Here is a 24,298-nt window from a genome sequence, read left to right as displayed (position 1 = left end):
ATATCACTTATAAACTGTATGGCCGTGGCAGGCTTCCCGCCAACTGCTCTTTCATCTCAAACTAACCCATTTCTATAAATCCATACCCTGCCACGTGGCTGGTGGCTTACTGGCATCCTCACAGGCTGCCTCTCCTCGCGGTGGCTGTAGTGTCTCCCCTCCTTCTTCCTGTTTCCCCAATTCTCCTCTCTCTTTGTCCCGCCTATACTTCCTGCCTGGTCACGGGCCATCAGTGTTTTATTTATATAGAACGATATCCACAGCAAAATTCAATACCAAACCAAACAAAAAGCAAAGACCTGTAGAAACTGGGGCACAAACCCTGACTCTGGAATCTGCTGTGATCTCTGTGTCTTGTGGAGATTCTTCTTGGGAGTTTTTCATAGTGATCCTTCTGCTCCTGGAGGCATTTATTTATCTGAGACTATGTCATTGTAGCCTTTCTGCAGTTTGAGGAAACAATTTTATTATAGATAGTAAAGAATTTTTAAGGAATCAGATCCATTTTATGTCATAGTGTGTTTTGTGTTTGAAAAGCCTTTAATGTTAATAATGTGAATATAAAGCAGATAAAGCTAGGCAGAACTACAAGGTATACCTTCCATCCTCCTTCCTTCCTTCCTTCCTTCTTCCTTCCTTCCTTCCTTCCTTCCTTCCTTCCTTCCTTCCTTCCTTCCTTATTTTCTTCTTTCTTCTCTCTCTCTCTCTCTCTCTCTCTCTCTCTCTCTCTCTCTCTCTCTCTCTCTCTCTCTCACCCTCTCTCGTTCAATAATTTGAAAGAACAAAGCAATACCTTAAATTATTGGATAATTGTTTGAGCCACACATTTATTATCATGAGAGATTCTTTCAGCATAATATTACCAGTAAATTTGATTGCATTGCTTTTATTTAAAAGACTGATAACCATAGGTAGAATTTTTTTTTATCCAAGAAATAGTCTGCTGGTTACTGAAGTACTTAGGAGCATTCACCATTGTATGGAGCTTAAATTAAATGAAGTATTTTGTGCACAGGTAGTAAAGGCCACTACATCTTCCTTTAGTTGCCTGTCTTGGGTTCAGAATGGAGAAACATCTTCTGGAAATGAGAAGGAATCAAATGATATTGTTCTATGTTCTCCATAATCTTTGTACAAATATTTTCCTCTGTACTCAGTATCATATTTTGTTTGTTATTTATGGATCAGAAATTACCAGTTTAAAGATGAATGAATCTTTTGACTAAAAGTTAAAACATGGCACACAGGAAACGATAGGACTAGAAGTCCTGGAAAGATTTACTTAATACCAATATAACGATAATCTTTACAGCATCCATAGTACTCTCCAGATGGAAGCTATCACTTCCTTGCAGTCTTGCAAACAATGCTCACATGGGGAAAATGAATATGAAGCATTTCAACCAGGCAAACTTAAGGTATGACTTTAGTTTTAGGATGAAAGTTTGTATTTATTACTAATACCAAATATACCCTTTCTTTTAGGCCAATAACAGCAAAATCCAAAGGCCCAAAAGTGGCAAAGTAAGTACATTCACATCTATGTGATAATGTTTTATGAATTTTTTCAAAAGTAGCCCAAAGGTTCTAAAAGTGAGTAAAGTGTTGATATCAAGATCCCAATGCCATGTTGAAGATCAGCAAATACAGTCTTCAATACTCAAGAGGCACTGTGCTTTCCGACAACTGAATTGATAGTGCTGAATTTACAGTGTTTCACAGGACACAGGAGGAGAGAGAGCTGCTTTGGGTGAATATTCTGAGTGAATGCTCATTGATTCATCATTGCTCTATCCTCCACAGTACATGTTTTATTTATCAGTGTGAAAGCAACCTTTGGTGTCAAAGTTAGGGAGAAGGCTTGAAGAGGGGAGCGCTTTTAAAGATTTATTTATTTTCATTTTGGACACATGAGTTTTGTTTTGGTTTTGGTTTTGACCTGCCTGTATGTAAGTATATCACATGAATGCCTGATGCCCACAGAGGCCAGAAGAGGGCATCATATCCACTGGAAATAGAGCTACAGATGGCTGTGAGCTGCCATGAGGTTCTGGGATTCTACCTGGGTCCTTTGCAAGAACAGCAAGTACTTGTAACAACCAAAGCATCTTTCCAGCCCCATGAGGAGTACTTTTTAATGATTTCCCATGTAAGAATGCCACCAGGCAAAATCAATCTGGCTTTTGTTTTAAACAACTGAAAAGGTAATACATAGGATGTATGAGAAGTAACAACTTGTGAAAAACTACATTTTCACTCTTCCATTTGTGCTATCCACACAACACTTTTGAGCAAACAAGGTACATTTCTGCATATTAATTAATTCTTAAAACAACTTCAGAGTTTAAAGATGTTCATTGATTTATAGTTGGGAAATATCATGAGAGTGTTATGCCAGCAACATAAATGAACCCATTTGTGTCTTTCCACGTTGTTAGAATTTATAGAATAACAGCATGGTCACAAGACACAGTTGTTTTCTAGGCAGCAATTTTTCAGGTGTCTTGATCTGCTTGACAGTTGGCTAAGACAAATGCAAGTTCTTTGATAGAAATCTTAACTCTCTGATCACATATTCCATACCAAATAGTAAATATCTCTAAATATGTAGGTTACAGAAAGGTTACACAGGGCTAGGAAAGCTATAGCAGAGTTCGAGGAATCTTAAAGAGTCTAATTGCCAGGCAGAAGCTAGGATCCTGACAGAGATGCAAAAAAATCTGGGGTAGCGGTAGTTATATAACTAAACTTGCTGAAGGTCTGTTAAAGTGGCAGATAAAGATTGAGGGTAACAGATTGGAACCCCGACTCAGGGTTGAGTCTAGCTGCAGAAGTTAAGTACAGGTTCAGGGAAGCTGTTAAGATAAAGAACAATACCTGGTCTCAATAAACAACAGGGTGGACAGACAGACAACAACTTAAGTAGGCCGTGGGGGCTGAACCCAACTAAGGTCCCTGGATACCTGGAAGTTCTCTGCCTGTCAGTCCTGTTCCTTTGACATACGTTGGATAGTCAGAAGAAAGGTGTCTGGAGTAATTGCCATTGCAATGTCCTTCTTATGGAGTGCTAGTGAGGGCACTGCACTTTTTTTCTCAGTCTGTTGTGTCTGATAATTTTTTGTATTTAGTTTTTCTGATATGAAATTAATATACCAGTATGATTCTACAGTCCCAATTTACTTTGATAAATTTATAAGGTTATAACTTTTCTAATTTTGTGAGTAAGTTATTAGTCAGTCTATACCTCTGGGTGGTGCTAGATAGATGTGTACATTATTCACCGAAGTGTAGAATCATCCTACTTCTGCATTTGTGCTCAAAATATAGTCCAATGTTCCTTGTAAAATGGAGACTCTCAGGGTAAGGTGTGGCCTGAAATACTGCTGTTTTTATGGTATGGGGTAGCTTAGGAGAGCATGCAGCCTGAAGTCAGCAGGAAAATTGAGACTCAGAGAACAAATAAGAGTTGCCAGTATCATAGTCCAGTCACTGCTGGATTCTATCATACAATAGTCCAGCCTCTGCTGGACTCCTTTGTGCACTAATTTCCATCTAACAGACCATGGTTATGATTCAAGATTTTCCCTTCATGAGCTTTCAGCGTGGCCCTCCCCTTGTGGTGTAATGTCTGGGATTCAAATGCATATTTATATATGAAGTGAGATGATAAAAAATTGTTGCTCGAATGGTAGATGTTCTTTTAATAAAAACCCAGAGCTAGATATTGGGGTAAATGCTGAAAGAAAGACCACAGAGACAAAGGAACAAGTCACTGCCACATCTCACCTCACCAACTCCACGAATCCTCTGTTGAATGCCTCTGAGTCCTCAGCTGAAAGGCTGTCAGCCAAAAGGGCTTCAGCAGAAAAGCCTTTAGTTCCTGTCTCTTTGTTCCTTATATACATTTCTCTGCCCAGCCATATTACTTCCTTCTTAGTGTTGGGATTAAAGGTGTGTATGCTTCCCAAACAAAGGTATGAGATCTCAAGTGCTTAGATTAAAGGCTTGTGCCACCACTGACTGGCCTCTATGTTTAATCTAGTGGCTTGTTCTGTTCTCTGATCTTCAGGTAAATTTTATTAGGGTACACAATATATCACTACAAAAATACTTTCTATGAAAGAATGATGTAAGTACTAACTTCCTTGCTTAACAGGGACCACTAGACCTCAAAATGAGCAAGAATTTCCTACTAGAGTAGTAGAAATCTGCAACTTAAATTTGAATCAGCATATATGAAAGATGTTGATAAATGAAGGAAGAATGGGTGCTCTTGGGTGAAGGCATCTGGAGGGTTAGAAAAAAAGAAAGTTTGGATAGTTCTCCTTAGCATGGGAGAAGCGGTAACTCTGAGGGTTTACCCAGGGGTGAAAACAGAAAAGTGAGTGCGGACTAGATAGTAGGGATTGTCTGTGTTAGGATTAACACTGGCATCCCGAGTCACAAAAGCTTGGGACACACAGAGATAAATTTAAATTTTGTACATGATACCAAGCTTAGAATCTACACTTTAACTCAGGGATTCACTAAAAACTAATTGTATTTAACAGAAGCTCCTCCACTTTTGTTGTTGCCCCAAACTTCTGGCTTTATTAAAATAAAATAATAAAACCCACTAAATTTAGTCAAAATTTTTGAGCTAAAAGATGAGTTTGTTAAGTCTTAAAGAGTTACATGCCAATGAACTAATGATTTGAAAATTTTATTTACATTTATTTTATTGGGCATCAGGAAATATCCACTTCTAGCTGATCAGAAACCAGAGCAACAATATTAAGTGAATTTAGTTGAAAGACCTAATTATCAAAGTACGCATTTTGAGAACTCTCTTTCTAATCATGTTACATGACTAGCTGAATGTCATGTCAGGCAGGATTCATCAATGTCCAGTCGTCCAGCAGCTAAATGGAAACTAGGTCCATATGACTACATTGCCATGGTCTCAGCTGCATTTCCTCCTACATGATTCATGCTTTCTTTTACTTGTTTTATGAAAACCAAGAGTGACAGAGGAGGAGGGAGATTCAAGTGATGCTTTTGTTCTGCAGATTAACTCTGCCACCTTGCCCCTGTTAGGTAAGTGTTGTCTGGGTCTTCTGCATATTTTCATGGCCTTCATAGTTCTACATTTCTTTTCCTCCACTTACATCAAATTACTGTGTTGTCTGGATCTCATCCACACCATGATTATTGAAACCTTTTTTGTAAAGCAGTCAGAATTCACAATGGTGATGAAACAATACATAGTACAAAAATATGCATGATCCAATTCTTTTACAAAATAATAAGCATCCATGAAGTGGTGGAGATGAGGGGAGGGTTGTTTTAGTGAAATTGAAACTAGACTACATGTGAATAGAACATTAAAGGGATTAATACATTCCAAATTCCCAATGAGAGAGAAAGCACAGACCTCATTTTACTTAAGTAGAGAGATCTCAAATCCCATACTGGAGGTGTGTAAAATGATAGGTTATTAAATCTCCAAGCTGAGTCTATCCTTGGTTTCTCTGGGGACTGAGACTAACAATTGCTATGCAGAAAATGTGCATCTATTATGACATGCAGTAATCAACAGAGAAGCAGCACAGTAGCTATTTTTCCCTGAAATGTATTCAGAACAAGCAAGGTCCTAGGCTTTATTCAGCACACAGATTAAAAATTTAATACAATTTCCTATGTGAGAAGCCTTTAGATTCTGTAGCCCTGCCCTTCTCTCTCTCTCTCTCTCTTTCTCTCTCTCTCTCTCTCTCTCTCTCTCTCTCTCTCTCTCTCTCTCTCTCTCTCTCTCTCTCTTTGGTTTCAATTGAACAGGATGTGTGCATCTTACTAGTGAGTGAAACTGAAAATGTCCTGCAAGAAAAACTGGGGATTGAAAAATCACATAAAAACAACTGCAGTCCTATTGTTTAAGCATATGTCCAGAGACAGCTCAGTGCTTAGCTGACACTCTGTGTGTCTTGTGAAAGAAGATATGTATTTACAGTATTAAATAATAAATAGCCTTTCCTAACTCTTTAAAGTCTGGTTTAGTGCTTTCCAGCTTTTTTTTTTTTCACTTTGTGAATTGTACCTGTTTTCTTGCCGCCTCCACTGTCTGGAAGATTTCAGGTCTCTCCCCACTGGAAATGCTGGATCATAATATTATAATAACCAGTGCTGTCCCTGGATCCTTCCACGGATGCCACCCACACAAATTCTTCTAACTCATGACTATTTCTCATAATTTCCTGTTTCTCCAAAGGGCAGTCCAGATGGCTTGGCTCCAGAGCACACACTGCTGACAGTGACTCGCAGCTTGACGCTGTCAGTAGGACTTGGCCTATAGGTTCAATATATTTTGAATTTAATGTAAATATCAACTTGGCATTGAATAATGGAAGAGTACAAACCTAGTATATTTTGAAAGGAGTATTTTTGAAGAATATGTCACAAAAGTATGAGCCCTGTTTATCTTTAAGGGGTAAGTGAGGGCTGGAGACAGAACGTAGGGTCTAGTACATGCTAGCCAAGTGTTCCAATACTGACCTACATGCTCAGCCTTGTTTGTAAAACTGTGTCAGGAAGGTTTCTAGTCCCTGTCAGTATCATGATAATGAAACTTAGAAAGATTTAATTTCAAGACAGTTACCTTTATTAATTTCAAATATAATTGGAAATCTTGTATTTTGGTAAACTGATGGCTTTGTCTCTGGCTTTTTAGTCATTTCTGAATTTAACAGCTGTGTAATTTATGACTTCTATGAGAGTAAAAGTTCTGAATGCATACTGAATCAGGGGTACACTGAGAAATGAGGTAAGTGTATGTTTTTATGGTCTACTTGGGGAGACATTTATGAAAATTATTAGCAGAATTTCAATGGGATAGAATCTATTTCCAGGATCAGTCCAAAGATGACACAATTGAATAGAGGCCAAAAGATAATTGATTCTGCCAGTGGGGTTCAAGTTAGGCTTGAAGTGGAGGGGAGAAATCTGTTCTAGGGTTGTAGGGTTTAGAAAGATAGAAGAGGTAAGAGTAAAATGGTAAACACAGGGCCTGGAGAGATAGGTGAGTAGAAAGAACACTTATTACTCTTGCAGAGTATCAAGTTCAGTTCTCACTATCTACATGGTAGCTCACAACGATCTGTAACTCCAGTTCCAAGAAATCCTAAATTCTTGTCTGGCTTCTTGGGTACCGCAAGCATCTTGTGCACATTCATACATGAACGCAAACACCTGTAAACATAAAATAAGAATAAAATCTTTTAAACGATGCTGTTAATAATGAAGGGCACAATGGTGTGAAGGTGTGAAAGGGCATTGTGCTGTGAAGGGAGATTGAATAGAATACTTTTAAAGTAAGATGTAAGATGCAGCATTGAAAGTAAGGGAGGGGAAATGGAGATAAAAAGGTGGTTACATTGAGATGGATTGTGAAATATTCCTAAAATGTTAAATTTATTAATGTAAGGCACTTATATGAACTTTTGAAGGTTCAAGTCTATTAAATTGTCTAGATGTTCTTAATACTAGTACAATGTAGGACATATGAGCATTCTATAAGAATGTTTCTCTTGATTCTACAGAATATGTCATGATGGACAAGAGGGCCTATAAAGTTTCTGTTTGTAAGGATACTATTTGATTAGCTCAGTTGAATTAGATGGAATATAAGCAATATAAGTACATCTTTCCTTTAAATTGTCAAATACTAAAAAATTTTTTTTTGAGTTCTCCATTCTCTTCTTTAAAAAAGGATCTACACAAATGTCAAAGCTTTCAATCATATTCAACTATTAAGATAGTTTTATTTCAACAATGAAGACTAATTTTAAAGATAGAAAATCCCATTCCATTAACGTTTCAATCCCTATTCCAACTTCTTTAATTAATCCAAGAAAACCTATCTTATAAATTAGGAAGCATCTGTGGAGTAGAAAAACATGCTTTTCTGAAACTCTCTACTTTTATGCATTCTATATTTTCAGGGTTTTGAAACTGGGAAGAGAGATCAGGAAAAATGCAGATGTTCTTGTAAATGGCATTCTTAAGATTTTTTTTCCTTTAAGATGGCATTAAATCTCTAGTTCTTCTGTGGACCCAAATGTGGACTCTTTGGAGACATGGTTAGGTCACTGGTTGTCTGTATGTATCTGTGCATGGTCTTTTAACTTGGTGATATGCTCTGTGTGAGACATTTGGGGAAGTTACAGGCCTCTGCTGCTGCAAATCTCAGTAGACTTGCTTCTTCAGTGAGGTAGCTTCAGATTAGCTCAAGGGTTTGTGTGTGTGTGTGTGTGTGTGTGTGTGTGTGTGTGTGCGCGCGCGCGCGCACACGCGCGCACACGCGCGCACACGCACACACACTTTATCTTCAGAAAACTTCCATGTGCTTCCTTGCCAGGGAAACAAGACTGGGTGTATTGCCTTACTTCCTCTCTTTGCCTTTAATGAAGATTATTGCATTCAGACTATTTCTGAGCAAAGCATAACCTGCTTTCAAGGTTCAAACCAGAAAATCTGAGGGAAATGCAATTTCTCTCATGCTGGTTTGGACAATGACCAGATTCAGTTTAATGATTTTGTATGTCAGTTTGTATGATTTACTTTAAACACATGGTATTTCTTCTGGAATCACTTTTTGCATTTCATGGGGGATGAAGACAAGATGAAACTACTTCACAACTTACAGAGAGAGAAAGGTATGTCATTTCTTAAAACATCCCCAGGATGGAAATGAAGGTGAAGGACCACTTTGATTTATTCTCAGAAATCTGAACTGATAGAGGCATCTGGTAGTTTACTTCTTTTCTTGCCCTCACTTTTTTGGGTTTTAGCTAAAATTGTGAGAAATCGGCATAAATTCCCATTTTATATTCTGTGACAAATCCCCCTTTTGAATATTTCACTGTACTGTTTTTTCCAATATTTTTTAAATGTTTGATTTGACAATTCTTGTCTGTCTTATTGGGATAATGGGAACTAATGAAAGGCAAGGTTTATAAAATGTGGAGTGATGTTGTGCTGGGACCCAGGGGGACAAATGCAATTAGTCAAGGTGAAGCTCAAACGAAAATGCCATTTAGGGATTCTGGATTGAACTACACCCACAGCCACCGTCTTCCTTTAGAGAGCTGTGCCCAGAGCCTTTCCACTGAAGAGCTTAATGTCATCAGAATGGGATCTTAATTGGAAAATATCCCTTTATGCCAGGCAAATTATTTCCATGCTGTATTTGTAAGTCCCTTTTGCTATAAGAAAAGCTGGACCTATTTACTCTAGTCCTGGGATTTAAATATAATCAAAATATCAAGGCCTATTTATTACAATATATCGTAAGCCAATATTCCTACCAATGATTTTTAACATCCTGATGACAGCTAATGAATCAGACAATAGCTTAACAACTGACTAATGATTTTTTCTAGGGGTTAGAGTATTGATGTGTAGCTATGCTGTCTTCACCAACATGCCATTTTAATTTGAAAGTTCTGCTTTATTGTGATGCCTGATAATGATCAAGCCACTAATAACAATTTTTTAATAGCTGGTTTCTGAATATATATATATATGTATATTTGTGATGAAAATACCAGCAAATAATGAAGAAAATAAAGAGAATGAAGAGGGGGAGATAACCCAGTTGAATTTAACAAAGTAAGAAGAATGTTGAAATTTTATTTACTTATTTTTGTGTGTATGTGTGACAGTCTGCATGTATGTATGAATACTAGGTCTGTGTCTGGTGCCTACAGAGGCCAGAAGAGGGTGTTGGATCCCTTAGAACTATAGTTACAGGTGGTTGTGAGCCATCATGTGGGTCCTGGAAACTGGACCCAGGTCATCTGCATGAACCATCTCTTAATCCTCTAAGGAAAGTTTTTATTGTTTAAATGATTACAGGATTCCTTTTTACTTTTTGCATGTTAAGTACAGTCAGAAAATATAGAAGACTGGGGAACTCTAATTTTAGAGATTTTAGTGCTCAGAGCCATGCTAGGGAATTTTTTTTTCTGAATGCTGCCACAGTATAATTGTTGCATATTGATGTGAAAATAGTGATTCGCTGTGTACATTGTGGTGTCAGATGTGCTTGAAAATGGGTTTGTTTACACCACACCACAAGGAAGCATGGGAATACTAGGAAGAGTTGCTAGGCCAAGTTGTTGGCCTTAACTTTATTGAGGTTCTGGATCCAACCATACCTTATTATAACTGATACTCATCTTATTTACCATTTTCTCAAACAAAAGATATTTTTAAGTATGAGTCATATTTCTAAAGCACATGTATTGTATGTGATTTAATTCTAATGAAGCAACGTAGGCATGACATTTTAGTTAGAAAAGACAAGACTGTTTATTTCCTCTGCCTCCTTTTCTCTTTTCCTTGTCTCCCATAGTAGTCTGATATGCTTAAAGAAGTAGCAAGTTTTTTAATTAAAGAGGCTTGGATCCTTATTGAAATCACAGCCTTTTAGAACTCAAGTGTTTTTATCTCCACACTGGAAATTATAGTGTCAGGAATGATCTACCTCTTAATTCTGTGAGCACAATGCAAACTTCATAGAAATTATGTTATACCCACACTGTTATTGTTTTCATTATATGGAGAAGAAAACAGGGAATCACAGAAATTTAGTCACTCCAAGGTCATACTCCTCATAAATGGAAAAGATGGAAAAAGATATGATTTTAACTCATGCCTATCTCTCCTCAACACCTTTTTTTGTTTATTTGTTTGAGACAGGGTTTCTCTGTGTAGTTTTGGTACCTGTCCTGGATCTCGCTCTGTAGACCAGGCTGGCCTCAAACTCACAGAGATCTGCCTGACTCTGCCTCCCAAGTGCTGGGGTTAAAAGGTGTGTGCCACCACCACCCGGCTCTCCTCTTTTTTCCACATTCTTTCATAGCCTGAACGTTCACTTTTGAGAAAATACAATCACTTCAGTGTAATATGTCTACGTAAAAATTAATTTTAAAGGTAGTTTTCAGTTAGGGCTCTTTCGTGGAAAATGATTAATCCCTAACTCAATCTAGCTAAAACAAATAGGCACCATTGTCAGGTGTCAGTAGAAAAATTGCACAGGTGTATACCTGCATGTCTTTAGTTTAGGGTGGAAAAACACAGACCTCAATGATGACATTAGCACTATCTGTCTCCTGTCTGCTGATGCTAGACAAATGCTTTCTTAGGATTACTAATGTGATGAAGAATGTAGTAGCTAGTATCACTGAAGATAGATTTTGGTAATAACCGATTGAGAATAATGCCTTCTATGAAGTTTCTGACAGGTTGATCTGGGGAAAGACTGATTGTTCAGCTTTAGGCATGGACTCAATCCCTGGGTCAGGGGCACTAGGTTTGCCACAATTTGTCTAAGAGCTCTTTATTTACTCACTTTATGGTCAGGGAAATGGGTTCTGCTTCCAGAAGGAGGAAGGAGTCACAGTGAATGCCAAACAATAGTAATCACATCTTCTGTGGATAGCTGCACATGATTAAGTTCCAATTCAAATTTTCATCCTAAACTTTGCAAGTTTTTCATTTTTATCCATGAGAGTGTTTTAGTATGAACAAATCACGGGGGATAATTCTTGTTTTGTAACTCATACATTAAAGCATTCCATTTACTTTAAACAATGCATCTGTTAATTTGTTATAACTGCAAATGTTCCAGAGAAATGTCTTTCTATCTTGTCCACAGTGGAACGAGCACACACACATGGTGCAGCCATTCTGAATGTCCAAAACAGAAGGCATTGTGGGGGCTGGTGCTGTATGTTTCCTGCCATTGTGTCACAAGCTTAATGGGCAGAGAGTGGGAGAAGCTGGCAAGCTATTTACCTAGTCTCATTGTATGCTACCTGGGAAAGCTAATCAAATCCTAAGTAATTTATTGAGGTAAATATATTTATAGTGACAGAAAATGCATCCAAAAGCAAATGAGTCTGATATGCCTGATGAGTGAGGTGAAAAAATCAACATTTAACTTAAGAAAATGCAAAAATTTTACTTTATATTCATAGTTTTGTGGCTGAAACAGCTGTTACATTAGTTTTCAGTTAGTAAAACTAGCACAGAATAATTCAATTTATTGGACCCAAAGTTGCTTGGCTATGGCACTACTACATGATTTAAACCCTGACAGCTTTATTACTAACTCTACAAGGATCAAAATTTTACACTATGCCACCATTTTCTTTTGAATTGAGATTCATCCTAACTAAAGGTTATTTTCAGGCAATTTAAGGTTTTTTCAGAAGTAGACTTTCTCAGTAAATTTCACTTGCTTCCTGGACTTCCAAATGTCAGGTCTGAAATGGGCTAACTGTGCTAGACCATGATGTTAGCATATGTTGGTCTCTAGTTTCATTTTGTGCTTTTATGTGTGTTTCTTTTTCAAGCATTAATAGTTCAGTGATTTCATGTCAAGATGATTTCAGTTATGAACTGGTACCTACAAATTCTTAGAAAATGTCATAAGGTAGACAGTTGATAGTCTGTTTTTAACACACACACACACACACACACACACACACACACACACACACACACACACAAACACCAGTTATGTTGTCTGCCAGTACACAAGAGCTCACTTTTTCTTACTTTATATATTATATTATATTCACTTTTATTTTGACCAAGTTATTAGAGAATCAACTGCACACAAGAATCATAGAATGCAGTGGAAAACCCAAAAATACTCTATCATAATCTTCAACATCATGAACAGTAGTCTTAACTGTGGAACTCAAGGGATTTTTTTAATCTAAAAATTAAGTTTTACCCTCAGTTCACAATCCTTTATTAATAACACACCTCTCATACAAGTCGACCAGCATCATCTTCCTTAAGACACCACACAGATTTTAAAATTTATTTAATCACACAAAAATAAGTTCTGAATATTTGTACTCTGGATTCAACTATGAAAAGGACAAATGAGGTCTCTGAATCCTTACAACTTCAGTTTTAATGTGGAGAAGTGGAAATAAGTTAATAAATAAGCAAATAATAAGTATTTCTAGGTTTTAAGTATGAAAAATAACTGTTTTAAAGATATGTGTTGCATTTTAAAACAGTAATTGTGAAAATTGCTTCTCGAGAAATTGAAATTTATTTGGGGTAGTTAGTTGTCTAACACTCCTTTCCAACAAATATTCTGCTTGCCACTGTGTAATTTCAATAGTCAGAACTTTATTTTTAATCTAGCTTGTAAAGGAAGGGTGTGGGTTATTTGACTAAAATACCAGATAGAAACAAAAACACAGGTAAAAGGAGATCTAGCAACTTGGGAGCACTTGATGTGTTTAATAGTACTATTCCTTCCAAAGGTAAACGTAAACAGCAAAATGAAGACAGTAGGAACAGAGAAAATACAGGGGATGGATAGAAAGTTATTACTCTGAGGAAGAAAGGGGACATGTTGGCCTTCACCATCAGAAATTCCAAGTGGCATTACTGGGTCAAGAAGCTATGCCTAGTTAGGCTGTAAGCCATAAGGGAGAACTTACTACTATTATTCTACTACAGGGACATAAATTAAATAAACTACTAATGACTTATTGTTATACACATAGACTAATGCATCTCTCAGCCTTCATCAGAGAAACTTCTGTTTGAAGTAGATTGATTATCAAAGACCTACAATTGGTCAAAGTGCAGAAAATAAGAGACTGGAATTCCAAGCCCTAAATGGAGCTTCTATATCATACACCCTCTGCCCTGAACTCACGGATCAATGCAGAAGAGTGGGCAGAAAGTGTGTAAGAGCTAGATGTGATGGATGACTACAAGGAAACTGTGTCTTCTGATCACAATAGGACAGCTGTACATATGAACTCACATTTGTTACGACAGCATGTGCAAAAGTTCAGGCAGACCACCTCCCAGCATGGAAAGGGAAGTGGAACCATACATCAGTCTTAGCTGAGAGTTTTTGACAATTATTAGCTGTTGGGAGAGGTAAAGTCAGTTGTGACCAAGCTCCAGTAGAAGTCCATACATCCAAGAAAACTTAGCACAAATTGGTCTTTATAGGTTTTTAAAAACAGGATACAACATTTGGTGGTAGGTAAGGGGTATAGATCTGAGAATAGTTGAGGGAAAAGTTAAGGATAGTCAAAGATGTTTGTACTGGTTAGTGTTTTGACAACTTGGCACATAATAGGGTCATGTGAAAAAAGGGAAATTCAACTGGTTAGTGTTTTGCCAACTTGGCACACGCTAGGGTTATGTGGAAAGAGGAAAATTCAGCTGAAACAATGCCTTCATCAGATTGGCATGTAGGCGAATCTGGTGGAGACATATTCTTGATTAATAGTTGATGTGGGAGGGCTCAGTTCACTGCGTGTGGTGCCCCTTCTGGGCAGGTGGTCCTGGGTTTATAACAAAGTAAGGTAAGCATGCTATAGAAAATAAGCCAGTAAGTAGCATTTCTCCATGGTTCTGCTTCAGTTCTTGACTCTGGATTCTTTGAGTTCCTGCCCTGACTCCTGTAAATGATGGACTATAAGCTGTAAGATAAAATAAATCCTTTCTTCCTCAAGTTGCCTTTGGGCATGATGTTTATCACAACAATATAAACTTAACTAAGACAGTGTTGTGTAAAATTCTTGAATAAGAAGAAAAATCAAACAAGAAATATAAAGTGGGAAAGAAAGTCTCTTTTAGCTGGTTGCAGTCTCCTAGCATCATGGAATAGCAGGAGAAGCCTTTGTATGCCTTCCTCTTAAAGCCATTCATGCAGATACCCATCTTAGCAGTTTAAGTTTCTTTCATGAAACTTATTAGAGATGAATTCCTTTGCTATAATCTAGAATATCATTTCCTAATGGAACTGTATCATACTACAGGGTCTACTATGCTTTTTTATACTTCAAGAAACTATGTATAAAGATGTATATTATTTTTTAATATAGTTTGCATCAGCATGTACTAAGTTTATGTAATTGTAGGGTACAATGTAACAACACATTATGCTAATACAATATATAATTATTAAGTCAGGGTGAGAGATACATCTGTCACTTTACAGATATATCAGTTCTTTGAGTCAGAAGCATTTAAAATTCAAATATTAAGGTTACCTTACACATTGGGAAGAAGACATTTACTTTGACGATAGAAGAGTTAGTAAGAATATGTGTTTGTGCACGTTTGGTAGTAAGTGCAACATTGGTTGTACCAGAAGACCCTAACAGGATATAAAAGTCTTTTGTCAGGATATGGAACAAGGGTCAACTATAGATCTTAAGAAGAATAAAAAATGTTTTGAAAAATGACCAAATTTTGGGGCCTAGAATATTGATCTTCCTGAGATTGGAGACTATAAATTTGTGGTCGCAGAAATTTCTAATGTTACATGATTTTCTTCTTAATGGCCATCTTCTTGAGTACAAAGGGAGGATCGTCTTTTGAAAGCATTGATCCTGGGTTAGGGCTTTCCAGATAAGAAAAATGTAGATTACAGGCAAACAGTGTGGTAAGGCTGAGATGATTGGACTCTAGTATCCATACAAGAAAAGGAAGGATAGGAAAATAAATATTCTACAAACACAAGATCTACTGTATAGAACTTCTCCATGAAACTGAGATCAGATAAAGTGGAAATAAGTGTTTAAGACATAGCGGCCAGCAGTTTTCAATACTTGAAGAAGCAGTGAGTAGATATGGGCTATGAAATTATCCCCTGGGTAGCTCTGGGAATGGATATCAAAAATGAATATGTAGAGGACAAGATTTGTAGGAAAAAATTAGTGTAAGGGAGAATTTTAAATAAATGTAGAAAATACAACACAAATAACACAGGACCGCAACAATGAAAAGAAGCTTCAGAGATATAGTAGTTAGAACTGAAAATGGGATCCATAAAGAGCGTGATATACAGTAAATGAAGAGAGATGTGGTGAGGTTGAGGTGAGATAACACTGAAGAGAGCTATTGTAAAAAGTGTCCCATTTTGGATCAAGGAAGGACCTCTGAGTTCCTACCACTACCAGACAAGTGATTGAAAATTGATTGCTGCTAAGGGAAGCAGAGTAACTTTGCTTTGTGGGTATGACTACCCTTGGGTTGCTCATGCCCCGGTGGGTGAACACATAAATTATGTGTGTATTGGAAGCATTAATTGGACTTAGAGAGTTATTAATAACAAAAGAAAAATAGGATATGAGGCTGGGAGTGAGGGTGAATAAAAGGAGAGCTGGAGGGAGATAGTGGTAGATGGATATGACCAATACACATTGTATAAATGTATTGAATTTTTGAAGAATAGAAAGTATTATTTGAAAAAAAATTAAGGAAAAGGTGTCATTTTTATTTGCTGCTACAGTAAATATTATGATTCTAATAAGAAGTAATTTTGAGACCAGAATTCTTAAAGTTACAAGGAAATCTTGTGTTGTTCTCAGGAGTTAGTAAGGGCCTCCCTGTTTTAGTTGTGCAGAATGATGATCCATACCTGGGTGACTTCTCCGTATTACATAGTCTAGGGTTTTTTGGTTTTCTTTCTTTTTTTCTTTTTTCTTTTTTTGTATCTAGATGGAAGAGTCTGAACTTTCAGGATACCTAAAGGCTTATTGTGAGTTTTAGACCTAAAATATCTAAAACTGAAGCTAATCCTTTGGTTTTTGCTGTAAACAATTTTGGAATAAAGGGCTTGGATGTCTTCTATTTCATGTTGTTTCTCAACCCTGTTTATCCTTTAGCAGAGTTGGGTTAGCTACTTGAGTTTTGAAATCATTCTTTCTACATTCACTTATGTTGAAAAAGAGAAAACACAGCACAACACACAGCTTTTAAAAGGTTTTGACAGAGATTGTTCATGAATTTCAGATATCACTCAGAAAAGAAGTTGCTGGTCTTTTGTTTGCATATTGTGATTTTCTGATTTGTGGTTTTTTTTGTGTGTGTGTGTTTCTGGTTATTTTTCATTTTTGTTTGTTCTGTTTGCCTGCTTGCTTTCTAAAGAGGGAGAGAGACAGAAAGAAAAGTGTGGTGTTGGGTGAGTGGGGAGGTGGGGAGGATCTGATAAGAGTTGGGGGAGGTGATGCTATAATCAGAATATATTGCATGAAAAATATTTTTAATTAAAAAGAAAAAAGTTGCTTGCTTCTGTTCTATTTGGAAACTGTAGAATGACTAATATGGAAGTGATTTTATCTGTGATTATTGGTGTACACTATAATTGATGTCTACAGAGAAACATGTCAGATCCTTCATAGTGACATGCCAATCTCATGGTCTTCAACTCTGACCTATATAAATCACTTAATTACCATACATTTCAACTTGTCTTCTATAACTGTGGGGCTGCATTGATCAGTAAACAGCAGACTCAGGAAGAATGAAAAGAACTGCTTACAAGCTAGCATTCCATTGATACTAATAACTCTGTAAAAGTCAATCACTGCACAAATTCTGTTTCTCCTCCCTGCTCTCTCCAACACATACTACCAACACCACCCACTCGCATTCTTATAAGAATATTGTAAAGATTTATGTATATATCAATGGGTATAAGGCATTTAAAAAATCTACTTGGTGGCCAACATATTTACAAGGAATAAAATAATAAAATTATCAGCAAACAGAGTCACTGTGGAAATTGAATCCATCCTGTAATTTTCTATTTCACCTGTGCCCTAGTTTATTAATTTTATTATGGAGGTATAACAGTAGCAACATTTACAGGGAAAAAAAATCTAGTGCAAATGGATGGTGTTTCATTTAGTTTTAATATCTGTTGTCACAGAAGCTTGTATGGGGAAGACAGTCTAGTGTATAGTGAGAGAAGAAAACTGGAGTTATTTTGTCCCTTATCTCTAAAAGTTTATTCTCTAGACATCAACACATGGTCTATGTATACTGATATAGATATGGAATTTTTAAGAAATCTTAAAGATAATTTTTATCTTTTAGCAAAGTGGACACCCTTCAGACTATACAAAAATGTAGACTTTACTTTTCAGAGCATTTTTAGGTCTACAGAAATAATGAATGGGAGGTCTAGAGAATTTAGTAGATCCCTATATTTGTATAGGTGAAGATGTTGCGGTGCCTCCACTCTGCCGTCATGAACCCATCCATCTTGAACTTTAAGCCAAAATAAGCTCCTTCACTTCATTAAGTTGCCTTTGGTAATGGTGTTTTAGTAACAGCAACAGTAAAGCAATTAATACATTTAACAAGTAAGCATTTGTGCTCCTTGGTATCTGTAGCCCTTTGTACCATGAGTACCAGAATACGTAAGTAACCAGGAGGTCTTTTCCTAAATGACTTGCCCAATAATATTTCTGTTTTAGGTGTGGAGACCCACAGAGGTTTTCTAGTGAGATCTGAGCTTGCTTTACCCAGTAGGACTGCATAAGGGAATGATTTAACCATGGGCGTGGTTACTAAGTGTGTGGAAGGGTCTACATTTGGCTGTGTGATATGCTTTGATCTAGCAAGGGAGAGGTCATTTGCCCCACCCCTTGGCATTGTTATAAAAAGCCCTTTTGAGGAGACAGAAGGGGCCAGTGGATTTTGATCCAGGTCCTCCTGAAGCTATCCTGTGTTTCTGTCTGTCTCCTCTCTGCTATCTTTCTATCTAAAAGTTTTTTATCCCTATCTCTCCTTTAAAAGGTGGGAGCTGGCCTCCCATAATTAGGAAAATGAAATATTAGCAATATAAAGAAAGTAGTCATCAAGCTCTAGAAACAGAAGAAGGAAATGTAGGTGTATGTTATTGAGTGAAGAGAGAAAATCTGGAAAGGCACCTACATATAATTTAATTTTGAAAAATAAAAGAATATAGATCCTGTAAAAACCATTTCTAATTATCTAGCATTAAGATGTATAAGAGAATGAAAGGGGAGATGAAAAAATATTTAGGACAGCATAAGAAATGCATAGTGGAATTTTAGGGACTTGTTTAAAATCGCTTTAGTAATAATAAGGGATTCTTTCCTAAAGGCAAACAGGAGTGGATCTGGGGGAGGGGGTAGCTGGAAGGAGAGGAGAGAGGGGAAACTGTGGTTGGATGTAATATATGAAAGAAGAATACATAAATTTAAAAAAGAAACAGATTTTTCACAAAAATTCTAGAGTTAAGGTGAAATTGTTATAATTCATGGGTAATATGGGTAAGTTTTAAATTATTTAAAGGGAAATTATAATGTTCTTTCAAGAGAATAAATTTAATGATTTTAATAATAGGAAACATGAATTGGCTCTTCATAAGTTTTTTATCAAGTTAGTAATCTCTCAAGAGTTTGAGAGAAACTAATGATAAAATAAATAGCAAAACTAGCAGCTGAATCTGTAATAACAATTCACTGTACCTGAATATTACAAAGTGTCAATAATTTATTAAATAACAACAAGAGACATGACTGAAGAAACATGCAACTCTCAAGTCTCATGTCTACAGTGGGAAGAACCCAGGTGAGTATGTAGTGCTCTGCCTGTCCAGTCCTGGAAGTCTCAGGATGCCTCCAGGCCACACAGGGGACTATGAAAATACAGGCTAACCAAACTCTGAGCCAGGTAGGATAATTGAGATGCTCATGGTTGATTGGTTTTACTTATTTATTAATTTATTGTATATACAGTGTTCTGTCTGCATGTATGCCTGCAGGCCAGAAGAGGGCACCAGATCTCATGCTAGATGGTTGTGAGCCACCTTATGGTTGCTGGGAATTGAACTCAGGACCTCTGGAAGAGCAGCCAGGGCTCTTAACCTCTGAGCGATCTCTCCAGCCAAGATTGATTGATTGATTGATGGATGGATGGATTGATTGTATATACAGGTTGACTGGTTTTAAAAATGGAGCTGTGGAAACAACAGAAGAAATCTCGATGCTCTGGAGGAGGAAGAAGGAATCTATGGGCACAGTCGAGAGCACCAGAGCATACCCAACCATGCTTCTCCACATATAGATTAGAATTGCAGAGCATACCACCCCAAGTTTCTTCCCATATAGATTAGTGATTTTTTCCTTATAGCTTAGTGTATTCATGAAACTTCATGAAGTTTTGTTGAGTTAAAAACTGAGCCAAAACACATGAGACCCTGTCATTCCTCTGTTCAGTATCATCCAGTGGTTTCCTAGATGGAGCAAAGGCTAAATAAAGTTTGTATATTCCCAAAACCTGCAAACATTCTGTTCCTCTCTCACCACTTTCCTCCCTTAAATTAACTATTTTCTCCTCACCTTAGTTTTTTTTTTTTTTCTGCAGCCACATGAGCATATCCAAGGCATGTACCTCTGTTTGGGGCTTGACTTCAGACCTTGGCTCGGTGTCTGGGAATCATCTTCTAGCCCCTTCTTCTGGAGGAGCTCTGGCTACCACATCTGTAAATGATGACACACCTGCATTTGGACATCTCTTGTCCTCCTGTCTCCAGTTTGTTTTCTTCTGCTTTGTCAAAATACTTTGTGGCTTAGTGTCTGTCAATTTTGAAATCATGGCCAACTTAAGTTTTTTATTTTGACTTTTTTTTCAATGTTAATTCATGATATGTTAAGAGGAGGGAGATGTTTGCAGCTGAAAGTAAAATAAGGCGTTGGATACGATGATTGAGCTGCCTGTGGTCTACATGTTAGGCTGGGATGGACAGCATAAAAGACTCATTCAAAAGGTGGGGGGTACCCTATGCATACCACTCCCAAGGACAGTGAGAAGAGCAGCCAAGATAGTTTTGCACACACTCCATGCTGTGTGTAAGTAGGAGATGATCACAGAACATGAGCGTGTGATTTTAGTCAGCTTTGCTTTACCTTTTCAGCAGAAGAAAACAGGTGAAATTGTGCCCATAAATTCTTTTAATATTTTTCCTTTTTTTCTGTCATTCCAAAATAACTTTTAGTGCCCTTAGGAAGGATTTATGAAGATATCTTAGAAATTTAGAATTCCCAGTAATTACTATTTTATGCTATAGAAAAATTCAAGGTAAAATGTAGTACTAAAATTATTTGTTACTATTATAATCTGTCTAATCACTTCCTACTGAATTTTTCTTTCCAAAAATTTTAAATGTGAAGAGAATTAATATGTTAATTCCAAATTTGCAAAGAAAATTGAGCAACTTACAGATGTAAATTATATTAATATTTTATTTGGTTTACTTGTCAGAAGACTTTATATATATATATATATATATATATATATATATATTCATTTTATTTTTATTTTTTAAGTTTCCTACCTCTGTGTCATTGTGAAAAGAATATATACTTTCAAAATAAATTTATAACCTTTTAACATTGTCATTCCCATGTGTGGAACATGGCTGTGATTTCAACACCAAACTATGTCAATGAGGTGCAGGTCAGCACTTCATTTTGAAAGCAACATAAACAACTTTATATTTTATGAAATTTACCCTGCCCACCCAGAACTGAAACCATTCCAAGAATGGAGCAGCAGATATGATATAAAGTTTGTTTAACAGTGAGCAATTTGTATCAGGGGAAATACAATATGGTTCAAAAAAAGACCATGTCAACCACTATGTGGTGGAATGTGCAAAGCATTTGACAGTCAGATTTGTAGATTGTTGGGTGGGAGTGAGGCAGTAAATGGAGAAAGACACTGGCACAGACCCAAATGGCAGGTAATACCAGCATTGGTCTCTTTGCTCTCACTGAAAGCTCAACCTCTTGATAATGTTTCCAGTGATCTGTGAGTGCCTTCATGTAGAGAGCTCAGCAGTTTCCAGAGTAAGATGATCACTTCTGCCCTTTGGATTTCTGGAATGGAATTGCAACCTTACTTGAATTTAAAGGATTCACTCACATTTCTGGGAGATTTTTCTATTTAGCATGACAGAGGGCAGACATATGAGCTTAATAAGCCACGTACTTGTATGTAGGGTGATGGAGCCACAGGTAAGACAAAATCAGCAGACAAAAAGGATGAAAGAAAAATGTGTACGACTGTTTATAGTGTTTATTTTTAAGGATGTAGAAATGTGTGTGGCATAGAGTGGTAATGAGTCAAATTAGGGCCCATCTTAAAATCAAGCTTAACAGGACAGAGAGATGAGCAGGTGGCCAGCTACTCAGAGCTTCTTGAAATTATTTTACACAAGAGTAAACTGCACTGAATGTGTCCTTTGGTCCCAGGAGTGATAGTGCATGACATGTCTCAGTTTTTATTTAGAGAATATAAATAGCAAATTTTGTCACCAGCATTGTGAGCCCTTCCTCCTTCTCTTCAGCCCCCTCATTCTTTACCAAGTTCACTTTTTGAACTATTCTTTCACACTATCCAAGTAGGTATTTCTCTGTTCTCTTGCTCTATTTCCTCCCTTTGCCAATATTCCTCCTGTGTTTCCAGCCTAGACTGAAGAGCTGGACTCTGCTGTGCAGGGTTTCTGGGTCTGTAGGCACTAGCATTTTGGTGTTGGTTTCTGGTAATGCTGATAAGTTGCCCTAGAATACTCTTTACCTAGGCAAAGCCTTATAGAACATACAAGTGTCATTTCCTTGAATCTTCTTCCTGATCAACTCCTCATCTTCTTCAGGGATAACACCCTAAAGACAAAAACAAGTCATTATTTAATAAGTTTGCATTGTTAAAAGTTATGGAGGTAGACGGGATGGCTGTAAGACAATATGAATACTAATAAAAATAGTTAAAATGTTAAATTCTGTGTTATATATATTTTACTAGAAGAGTATTTTTAAATCACCTGCAAAAGGAATAATCAAGAGTGATTGCCTGCTTGATGGGCTTAAGGAATAAAACCAATCTGTTGCCTGTAGCTCAGAGGATGATTAATGCAGATGGTTAGGAATGCCACAGATATGCCAACTGAAATATGGAGAGTCCTGAAGTGGGCTGAGCAGGACACCTTCATAGCCATGTGTACCTAGGGAAGAAGGCTTGATGGGAACAAGGGCAATATTTTAACAAGTGCAGCGTATGTAGATGGTGGGAATTGTGTCTTCTGTCTAGTGATTTCATAGCATGAAATTTTTTCAAAACTTAGATTTGAGTCTCTAGGCTACAAGAAGATGTATTGACCTTGAGCTGGTAAAGAAGAATCATTCTCTTTGATTGGGGCCATAAAACTTATGTTTATAGAAAAGTAAGTAGAAAACATAGTTCACATGCAATGTTTTGAGGCTCATAAATAAAATAAATATAATCTTCCTTCTGTTAGTAACAGACCGAATATGAAGGACTACAACTGTCACTGTGCATGCTTTCATATAAATCTGTGATCAGATAATAGATTTTCTGATTTAATATATTGTGTCTTAGAATACCTCTTATTTTGATTTAAAATACATTCTAAATATTTATGTTTATGAAATTTTATTCTAGTCTATTTTCTTTTTTTTAAAGCAATTTTATTATTCATTTTACATACCAATCACAGATCCCTCTCTTCCTTCTGCTCACTCCTCCAGCCTTCCCCCACCCACCCCCCATTTCCTCCTACAAGAAGGTAAGGCCTCCCATGGGGAGTCAGCAGAGCCTGGTACATTCAGTAGAGACAGGTCCAACCTCCCCGCCCCCCCCCCCCCCCCCCGCCTAAAGGCTGTGTGACGTGTCCCACCACAGGTAGTGGGCTCCAAAAAGCTGCTCATGCACTAGGGATGGATACTGATCCTACTGTCAGGGGTCCCCTTAAGCAGATCAAGCTACATAACTGTCTCAATTATGCAGAGGGCCTCGTCCAGTCCCATGGACGCTCCACAGGTGTTGGTCTAAATTTCATGAGTTCTCACTAGTTTGGTTTGGTTGTCTCTGTAGGTTTCCCCATCATGATCTTGATGCACCTTGCTCATAGAACCCCTCTTCTCTCTCTTCCTCTAGTCTATTTTCTTTTTGTTGTGGGGCAAATCTTACAATGTAGCTCTTATGGCTTGGAACACACTGTATAGAGCAGACAGGTCCTGAATTCACAGACATTCACCCGTCTCTACATCCCAGGTGCCGTGATTAAAGGCATGTGTCACCAGGCCCAGTTTCTATTTTCCTTATGAATAATTTTGATAATCCTTTGATTGTTCATCATTTCTACTAATTAATGGAGATAAAATTTATTCCCCTCAATGAACACATTTTCAAAGCATATAATAGTGAAGAAATATAGTTTATTTGACACAATATATACCTCCTGAATTTTGTCTACATTCTTCCCAGAAAAAAAAACACAGCAAAAATCAATAGTGAGATATAATGAGATAATTTGATGACATAGTAAGTGCAGTGCTTCTCACTAACCTTTTAGGCAAATAGGCAGATAGAAAATCCAACCATTCTACTGTTTCCATGATTCCTTTCCTACTCTTTAACTCTAATGAGA

The 24,298-nt window shown here is 37.1% G+C and overlaps 1 long non-coding RNA gene across 1 annotated transcript in view; it reads left to right on the top strand.

Moving 5' to 3' along the window:
• Window positions 1-21,055, top strand: part of LOC143268938 (uncharacterized) — a 174,215-nt gene extending 153,160 nt beyond the window's left edge. Inside the window, exons 6-7 of the long non-coding RNA XR_013045184.1 lie at window positions 1,486-1,524; window positions 20,215-21,055. This is a non-coding gene — a long non-coding RNA (uncharacterized LOC143268938). The remainder of the gene's footprint in view (window positions 1-1,485; window positions 1,525-20,214) is intronic.
• The last annotated feature ends 3,243 nt before the right edge of the window (window positions 21,056-24,298 follow it).

Source organism: Peromyscus maniculatus, chromosome 16, assembly GCF_049852395.1.
Source record: "Peromyscus maniculatus bairdii isolate BWxNUB_F1_BW_parent chromosome 16, HU_Pman_BW_mat_3.1, whole genome shotgun sequence".
In the NCBI taxonomy this organism is placed as follows: Eukaryota; Metazoa; Chordata; class Mammalia; order Rodentia; family Cricetidae; genus Peromyscus; species Peromyscus maniculatus.
This window is presented reverse-complemented; position numbering and strand designations above follow the sequence as displayed.